The 10,000-nt window shown below is 35.3% G+C and overlaps 1 pseudogene; it reads right to left on the reverse strand.

Moving 5' to 3' along the window:
* Window positions 1-6,823: 6,823 nt before the first annotated feature.
* LOC149131838 (uncharacterized) overlaps window positions 6,824-10,000 on the reverse strand; it is a 17,993-nt pseudogene continuing 14,816 nt past the window's right edge.

Genomic DNA, 10,000 nt, shown 5'->3' on the forward strand with positions numbered 1-10,000 from the left:
TGGCACCAAACACTTTTCATCTGCATGCACATACACACACACACACACATACACACGCAGACACACACACACACTCACATACATGCTCTCTCTCTCTCTCTCTCTCTCTCTCTCTCTCTCTCTCCTTCTCTCTATCTTTCACACACACACATATATATACACTGGTGGTGAGAGGTTTTCACCTCCAGTAAGAGAGATCATACATCAGACAGTATTAAGAGGGTCACCATATCTTTTCCATATTTGCAATCTCCGTAGAACGTGTGAATCAAACAGCCGTTGTGTTATCAAATATCTGTTTATCTAATAGCCAATAAAAACCAATTGGTAAGATCGTGTGCAATGGATTTATAATACTGTATATTTTGATTAATATACCCACGCTATTGGCAAGTATACAAATATACGAATGACTAAGAATAAACGTTTGATAATTCAAGAAAACACTCAATATGCTTGGTATGCAGAATGAGTTATTTTTATAAATACAATATTTTACAGGAGGCAAAGTCGTTTTACTATGATAGCTCATCAGATTTAATTCATACCACTCGAAGGCGGCCGATGAATTATTTTTACAAAGTGAGTTAAAAGAATGATTCAAGAGCGAATTGTATCACGTGTTTCAAGGTTAAGACTGATGAGAAAATTCTAGAAAACTCTTTCGAACAATATAAATGAAAAAAAAAAAAATACACACACACACACGTAAAAGAAAATAGTACACACTTTATTATCTTAATTTTCTGTTTGTTGCACTTTAGAATTGCTATTGTATAAACGAAAACTGCAAATGTCTTGGGTCTTACCTAAATCTATAAATCACTTTTTGAATGAGATTTTGTTCATTCTAAAAAGCAAGAAAAAGTTTTAAAAACTAGTTCGATGAACTGTCACTCTGTACAGACACAGAGGTACACACACAGACACACACACAAGTTCTCATTTACATTATTATATGTATATATATACGGGTGCGTGTGTGTGTATTTATATATGTTGCATGTATCTACGAGGTATATTCCATAAGTTTGGAGACTTTTTTAGAAGAGGCATTTATAACTGTGCCATTGTAATTTTAGGATATCATTACTATATGTCAAATTAGCTAATCTGTCAATTTTTGTTATTTCAAGTCGAAGAAGACAGCTGTAGCAACACTTTAAAAACACCCTACTAAACACTGCTTGATACAGTGCTTGACTACTTTGCAGAATGCAGTCGGGATGTTTGGAATTTCATTATGGCAATAAAGTTTTGAGTTAAACTGTAAAAAAAAAAACATTACAGAAACTTATGAAATATCCCAAACCGCTTATGAATTGACCTTTTCTCTGGCGCAATAGGCTTAAAGACGGTAGAGAGAAGGTAAGAGATGATGAGAGCTGTCAGAAGGAGATGAAGGTCAGAACGTCAGAAGTGGTTGGGAAAATTGGTAATTATCTGGATGAAGCCCGTCGTGTGTCTTTAAAGAAAATAAACATATAGTCTTGAGTCAGTGTGCGATAGTACACGGAGTTATTCATGAAGCCCTGAACATGCTCAAAATTCGTGCAAAGTTTGTTTCAAGGTTACTCGGTGATGGTCATTCTGGAAACCAACTTCTTAACAGAGATGGGCATCAGGATCAAAACTGTCCCTCGTTCTCCTTACAGTCCAGACCATGCTCTCTGTGACTTTTGTTTGTTCGTGACAAGGGTTCTGGACACCTTCATTCTGGAGGAACTTCTATCATCCAGACCTTCATGAAGTGCCTACAAGTGCAGTGAAGTTAGACGATCCTGCTTTGAGGGGAGATTAGCGTTTTGTACTTCTTTGGAATTAATAGATGCCTCTCCTGAAAATGTCTGAAAACTTCTGAAATGCACCATGTGAGTGCGTGCGACTCTGTGAGTATGTGTGTGTGTGTGTGTGTGTGTGTGTGTGTGTGTGTGTGTGCGTGCACGTGTGTGTGTGCGTGCATGTATATAAGTATATATATATATATATATGTACATATATGTATATATACATATATGTTCATATATATACAAGGTAAAGTGTAAGGACTCCTTCGGTCATGAATGACCATGGGATTGCATCTAGAAGGTTTCCCTCGATGCAGAAGTCCGAGCAAGGTTATTTATGGCAGACCAGCAGTTATCCATGCATACCAGTCTCCCCTATCCACGCCATTGATGTTACCAAAGGGACGTCGTAACTCATTTCTACAGTTGAGTGAACAGGAGCAACGGGAAATAAAGTGTTTTGCTCAATAACGCAATACACAGCCCGGCCCGGGAATCGAATTCACAACCTCGTGATTGTGAGCCTGACGCCCTAACAGCTGAGCCCTGCGCCTACTTACTCATATACACGCGCGCGCGCGCGCGTGTGTGTGTGTGTGTGTGCACATGATACAGATATTAAGCTCTTGGAAGGATAGAAAGATGAAATATTTCTCACGCAATGCTCAACCCTAACTTGAGTTGAAGTCCTCAGTAAGATTGATATTCTTCTGGGGTAGAAAATTCAGTTGTCAAATTGATAAATCAAATGTGTGGTGGTAACGAAGAATGAAATATAGTTCAAATAAGAAAACAAATATGGAGTTTAGCACGTCTTTAATGACTTGTTAGAATTACTTCTATACAATGGCATTAAAACAGAATGGGACAGAAACAGTTGTAACTTATTAAAGATGTTCTAAACCATCAGTGCCATCAGCTTTTGAATAGCCATTCCTATTTAGTTGACTTTTCATGAATGAAGGAGTATAAACATTTTACAGACCTGGTTTCTTTTCCAATCCTCTCCTTTTCATGGACGTGATTTAGTTCAATTTCAATGCAAGGCAATGTTCGTTTTAGATAGGATTCATTTCTATTCTTTTGTGTCCCAAGTAGATTTGAAATCTTTGTTCGTCGTCCTAGCAGATTTTTCCTATCAAGGGCAATTATATTTTTCTGTCAGGCATTCGTTCCGGAGCAAATTTATTTCATGTAGCTTTATGTGAATATCCTGTATAGAGAGAGACTGACAGACCAGTCATGTTCCAGGGTCTGTCTTTGTCTACCTTTATAATTAGCTTTATGAAAGTTCAGGCTGGAAAGGAGTCGTGCGCTTCTAGTAAACTACGTCATTGGTGTCACTTTCACATTATGGATCGGCACTGCATTCTTTGTGAAGCAAAAGTCCGGGATATTTTTAGCCCATGTTCGATGGAGCACTGTCTGATCCATGAATAGCATATTTGTACACACACAAATACACACACATACATATATATGTACACAGTTACACATATATGCGCACTTATACATACATGTATGTAAATGTGTACACATTTGATATATGTGTATGACGTATATGTATGTGTGTGCGTGCGTGATAAAGAGACAGCTGCAGGCCATGAAAACTCCAGAATATCAGGTAGGCAGGCCGGTTCAGTTCCTATATTTTCAATTACTTATAGTTTAATGATGTGTACAATCTGCGTCATGAATTCTTTCTTTGTAAGCTTCGCCATTTTGGCGGATGACGTGGACAGATGTTACAAACTGGTGTAATTTCAACAGCAAATTGATTTTCCAATAATGATGGCTAATCTACGTAAATATTTTCTATATATTAGTCACTAATATTCAAAATGAATTTTTACCGATCACAATCTCTGAGAAGAGTTACCTCAGTGTTTGATTTTTCAGTCAGTTGTTCGACTTTCGAAAGAATTTCCTTAAATTAATCTTATATCATTATTGACTTTAATGAAAGTTGTTTTACTGACATTATTGATGTTAATCAAAGTTTTATACTTCTCAAAGTGCTGAAGGGTGTCTCTACTGTGTAGTCCACCTAGTTTTTCTAAATATAACTTAAATTTTCTAAGCTGACTTATGATTGTATTGGAAATAGAGACATAATCTCCATTCACTTAATGGTGCAACGCCAAGATATCTCTCTCAAACAATGTCATGAGATTCACTTGTGTTAGAAAATTGTACACCAAGTGACAATGACTCCTTTTCAGGTACGTTATCTCTTTCATCAGTGATTATTGAAAACCCAGGTACAACACAGGCCAGAGAAACAATATCTTCCTTTATAATTTTTTCACACAATTTGATCATTTTACATCTCACACAGACAAATGAATAAGAAACATCTGAAGAATGTTTCAAAGGAGTTCTCAACGTCTTATCTCTTGCTTTAATACGAAACCTATACAGGCTCTGTAGATTTCCAGTTGTGTCTTTGTCCTTCCATAAAATCAAGTCACGAGTAGAACATAAACTTGGTAAGAGTATAGGAAATTGCATTTTTCTTCAATTTTTCTATGCAAGCCGTTTCAAAGCTTGTCAAGCTGGCATAGAATTCTCTTTTTGGTTTGCTTCTGATGGTCGTAACATTTGCAACATCAACTTCAATATCTCTGTTTGATATATGACTCTTTGCACAGTAATAAAAGTTGTTATATTTTGTAAAATTGTGTTAGTAAAGACGCTTTGTATTGTACGATTCTTGCAGAAGGCTCCTTTCATGCGTGAAGACTAGCTAATCCACAATGAATTTTCGGTTAACTGCACACGACGAAATCTGCGTGGAGCCCTTTACTAATTTTCTTTTTTTTTTTTTTGAAATTATAATTTGCTGGAAGTGCGTAACACTTCACAAGAATATTGTGCTTGATATCGTCCGTTAATTTGTTTGAAGAATTAGCATAGTACTCTATATCATTACCTTCAACAAAACTGTAACATTTCCGCTGGCATCCGTCACCTGTTAAATCGGGCGTGGAAATAGTGTGTCGTTTTTCTTCTGATTTATATTTTTTCGCCATTTTTCCTGTCTCGTTATTTGCAGTTTCGTTTTCATCCTATTTTCTCATGCTCATAAAATTTTTAATGTTCATTCCTCACCACAAAAATTAAAAAAATAAAATATTTAAGAACAAATCCAGATTATAGATCAAGTCTGAAGTATAAAATCACATTAACGTAAAAGTAACAAGCTGATTTTAAATCAGTCTCCTAACATTAGTATAATAATTATATTTAATTACAACAATATAGAAGTAACAATACTGGTATTACTGGTATCACTAATATTTTTTTTCTTTTGCATAAAAAGATATTTTGTAAACAACGTTAAAACAGTTTTGCTCTCTGCAAATTGTCAGAAAAAATGGGTTACGGTTAAGTTTAAAATATAGCATCATAGCAAAAAAACAAAAACAAAAAAAGACAGAAGAGAAAAGAAAAAAGAAAAGAGGATTTTTCTTGCTTCTGTTTAATTTCATTTATTAATTTACGGTTTGTTATTTAAAATACTCAAACGCTCTTTGAATTTCATTATACTTTAAAAGATAGTATGCCTGCAGTTATTTTGTCTAAATTTCTTTTATGTTTAAAGTTCGTTTTTATTAAGCCAAGACAGAAATGAAAATGTTATTTTTCCGAAAGTTGACATATTTTAGCAGCCATCCTCAAAACTATATTTCACTATTTTTCGGCAGAAAATAGAAACTTTTTAATGCATTTGCCTTCAGACTGGTCAATCTTGAGAATAGCATTTAAGACGGCGAGCTGACAGAACTGTTTGCACGCCGGGCAAACTGTTTAGCGGTTGTCAATAAAATCAGTGCTAGTTTAGTACTGGGGTCGATTCAGCTGATTTACCTCCTCCCACGAAAGGTAACAATGCGCTCAAATTATCGAGCAGGTAAATGATAAAATACTTCATTATTAATAAACACAAAAAGGCAATGAGCTGGCAGTATCGTTACCAAGCCGGTAAAAATGCTTGGCGGCATTTCGTCCGTCTTTACATTCTGAGTTCAAATTCCTCCGGGGTTGACTTTGCTTTTCATTCTTTCGGAGTCAATAAATTAAATACCAGTGAAATACTGGGTCGATGTAATCGACTAGTCCGCTCACCCAACATTTTTAGCTTATGCTTTTAGTAGAAAGGATTATCAATGCACACAAAACGGCGACGAGGGGCAGAATAGTTACCGCGTCGGACAACATACTTAGCGACAGTTCTTCCGACGTTAGTTCTGAGTTCAAATTCCGCCGAGATCGATTTGCCGTTCATCCTTTCGGGTTCGATAAATTAAGTACCGGTTGAGGACTGGAGTCGATGTAATCGACTATCCCTCTCCTCCAAAATTTCAGCCTTGTGCCGATAGTAGAAATGATTATTAATACACACAAAATTATTTCTTACTCTATATTATTATCTTCCAAATACACCTATTCACATTCATATTAAATTAGCTAAATTTTAAAATTGCTATGAACGAATTTCAAATTAGGACAAGGATATCTCAAATGAAAATGATTGAACTATGATTCAAACGATATGAACTTTAATCTAAATCAAATTAACTTTTATTTAAAACAAATGAATATCAATTTAAAATATAAAAAATTCATATGAAAATAGCTAATGTAAAACTAAAACAACACGCTTGATTTAAAACATCATATTTTGTTCAAAGTCCTGATTCATTCAAGATTTTCTAGAAGAGAAAACAGATTGTTGAAAATGTCATTTCTGGTATATCAGTACATATCACTGTAAGATGAAGTAAGGTACAGCTATTTCATGTATGCTACGTTAAAACAGTTTTGCTCTCTGTAAATTGTCAGGAAAATGGGTTACGGTTATGTTTAAAATATATCTTGGCAAAAAAGAAAAGAGGATTGTGTTTGCTATTTATACAGGTGAAAACGAGTTACATGATAATGAATGGGTATTTCTTACGTATTGATAGAAAAAAGAAAACAACGTATGATGTATTAGTTAGCGGTCAGTACATAAAATTATATAAATCAAGTAATCAATTATCACCTAAATGTAAATCCTGTGGCTGCACCACATCGGCGAAATGTTTTTTGACATGGATACAAATTCTTAGATACAGAATTGGTATGATGGTTGAAATTGCATTTTCAATGCAGTGTTCTAGGCACTGCATTCAGTACTTTGTCTGTGTCATACCAACTGGTGGAGTGCTCATCATAGTAGCAAAAATATTTCCTAGGTACCGCTTAATAGCGGCTTTCATGGCGCTCTAACAGATTTCTATAGAGGACTACATGGACGTGCGCGTATTATTTCGACACCGTACAATTCTTCCGCCACAACAATTCATTCGAGTCCAGCAGGAACTGGTTGTATTATCACAGACAACAACGTCATTGAAAGGCGCAGTGATCGTACGGAAAACCTGTGGTAGCCATTTGCGACAGTCTACCTTTACGTTGCTGGGTTTTTTTCTCCGTTCTTAATACACGATGCTGAGAAATTGGGAAATTCCACCCAGACTATGAATGTCTTTTTCTTTTTGATGTAAAACTTTCTATTTTTCATCACGCAGCCAACTCCACTATGTGAACGCCTCTGAGAGGAACGAAGGAAATTATTCTCTTTAGTTTCGTAAAACATAAACTTCCATAGTTTTCACTCATCTAAACTCGTTCATTAGTTTCTCTACACATCCTTCAGTTTTTGTGTCGGAATTCAGCGAGACAGGTTCTGCAAATATCTTTTTCAATGTGTACAACTGACTATCGAATCGTCTGTGTACATGCCCAAGCTCACAATGATACCAATTTCGTTTCCAAATCTGGTAGCAATCTTCTTCAGTGTGATAACCGCTATTCTTTGCACACATTGTTTACCTACATGTATTGTATCATCATGTCAATGGGCGTCTAACAAACTTTTGCCGGAAGAAAACCATTACATTTTTTGTCGGCCCATCCGCTCGACGTAAACACTCATATGCAGTAGAGATAGTGATAACACTAGCTTCTGCAACAGTTTTCCAGACAGCATCCTTCTCAGATACTGCCATAATACTTTACTTAGCTTCATCAATTGAGTTGATTTTCGGTTTTGGAATATTTTTCCTGCTTCATACTAGTCTTCACTTCTCTTTAGCTCTTGAATGTTGGTGTGAATATCACCTTCATCTGAGCTATATTCCTTTGCACCTGAAGTCTTACTGTAACACGTACTTGAAGCCATGTAATTAAGTGATATGCAACCACAATAATATCAAGAAAACTAAAACGACGATGATTATACTGAATAGTACTATGTTGAAGAATATATAATTTCCTTAAACCAGTACTACACTTTTAGATGTTAATATCAGTTGAATCTTTTTCATCCATTTTTACATACAGTTAGCGTAGTCATATGTAAGTACAGACGTCTCAACATATGTTCCCTTTCTTGATTAATGTTGCATCAACTAACAGAAGGAGAGTTATCACCAAGTATAACAAACGAGTGTACTATTATGAGGTTGTTCAGACAGCTAATAATAGCAACCAACTCTTCTTATTCTACCTTACTAACTTTAATAGAAATGAATGTAGTGGGCGATTTGATTAGTAATTTCGGTTCTGATGTTCGCATCTTTCCATATGTTTATGAATAAAAGACATTCCCAAAATTTTAAATTGAGATTACCTTAACTTTTTCTTGTTTTAAGTAAGTGTTGTTCAGTTTAAAACTGACTTTCATATATTTTAAATTGCGTTCATTTGTTTTAAATAAGAATTCGTGTAATTAAAATGATGTCTCAGTTGTTTTAATCTGAGAGTCATTTCTTTTAATTGGAAATTCGGTAGTTTTAATTTGAAAAGTAAACAGGTGTAAATAATTAACTGCTTCAAAAACGTAAGAGAAATCTTGCAGCAATGGATGTCCTGAATAGAAGTGAAGTGAGTTTGTGGTAAACACTTCCCTAAATGAACTACTAATACTATGAGCTTAGAGTCTCAGGTCATAATTAGTTCATTTTCAACGGAATAAGCCTTGTATGACATGAAATCTTGAGGTCAAGTTAAGTCAAGTACTGTAATTTATCCTAAACTGTCCTTATTCCCAGTGACCGGTGACCCCATTCTTTAATCGACTGTGATACTAGCTCATCGAGTGAGCAACTGTAATACAGACTAGATAATTGAAATCCTTCTGGCGTTCATCAGTGATGTGCACTTGCACTTCAAACCAACGCTTCTTCTCTTAGCAGATGCCCATGGTATCAGTTATCTAACTTTCTAGGATTTCAATTGAGAAAGAAAAGGAATGAAAATATAGAATACTATTATTAAATTAATGAATTCATCAATGTAACAATAAGTGGGAAGGAGAGGAGAGTAAAGAGGATGTGTAAGAAACATTAAAAGGGAAGTGAAAATAAGAGAAAAGCAAAAAGGGTGGGGTGGACAAAATAGAAAGAGGTAGACAAAGGTCAGTGTCAAGAAATTATGAAGAAATATTAAATTGGTTATGAAATTCAGCCATTGCTGAAGTGGACATAATTTCGATCTCAGATAGCTCGGATGAATTTGACAATATTATTACCACGGAATATCATAAGGCGGCGATCTGGCAGAATCGTTAGCATACGGGACAAAATTCTAAGCGGCGTTTCATCCGTCTCTATACGTTCCAAATTCTTTGCCTTTCATCATTTCACGTTCGATAAAATGAGTACGATTTGAGTATTGGGGCCGATGTAATCGTCTTATACCCTCGCCCGAAAGTGCTGGCCTTCTGCCAAAATTTGAAACCTTTATTATATATTCCCTTCTACTCTAGAAACAAGGCCCGAAATTTTGGGGGGAAGGAGCCAGTCGATTAGATACCCTTGTATATAATTATTATAACCTACAAGGTTTTTCTTCCCATGCTGCCACTAGATTTGACTACTATTTACAATAACGATCTTATCTTTATTTATTCAGATATTTTATATATATTCACTTCGTCATTATATTCATTGCGGTGGTATTTTGGCAATATAGCACATGGTGTCTGGATGGACTACTGAACTGGTCGTTGTATATACGTGCATAAATATGTCTGTACATGTGAGTAATCGTAAGTTTATGTATATATATATATATATATATATATGTATGTATGTATGTATATGTACAATTCATGGTATATTTCATTGACAAGGGCAGAGTATATTTTTATACAAAGCCAGTAA

Source organism: Octopus bimaculoides, chromosome 19 (assembly GCF_046866305.1).
Source record: "Octopus bimaculoides isolate indiv1 chromosome 19, ASM4686630v1, whole genome shotgun sequence".
Classification (NCBI taxonomy): Eukaryota; Metazoa; Mollusca; class Cephalopoda; order Octopoda; family Octopodidae; genus Octopus; species Octopus bimaculoides.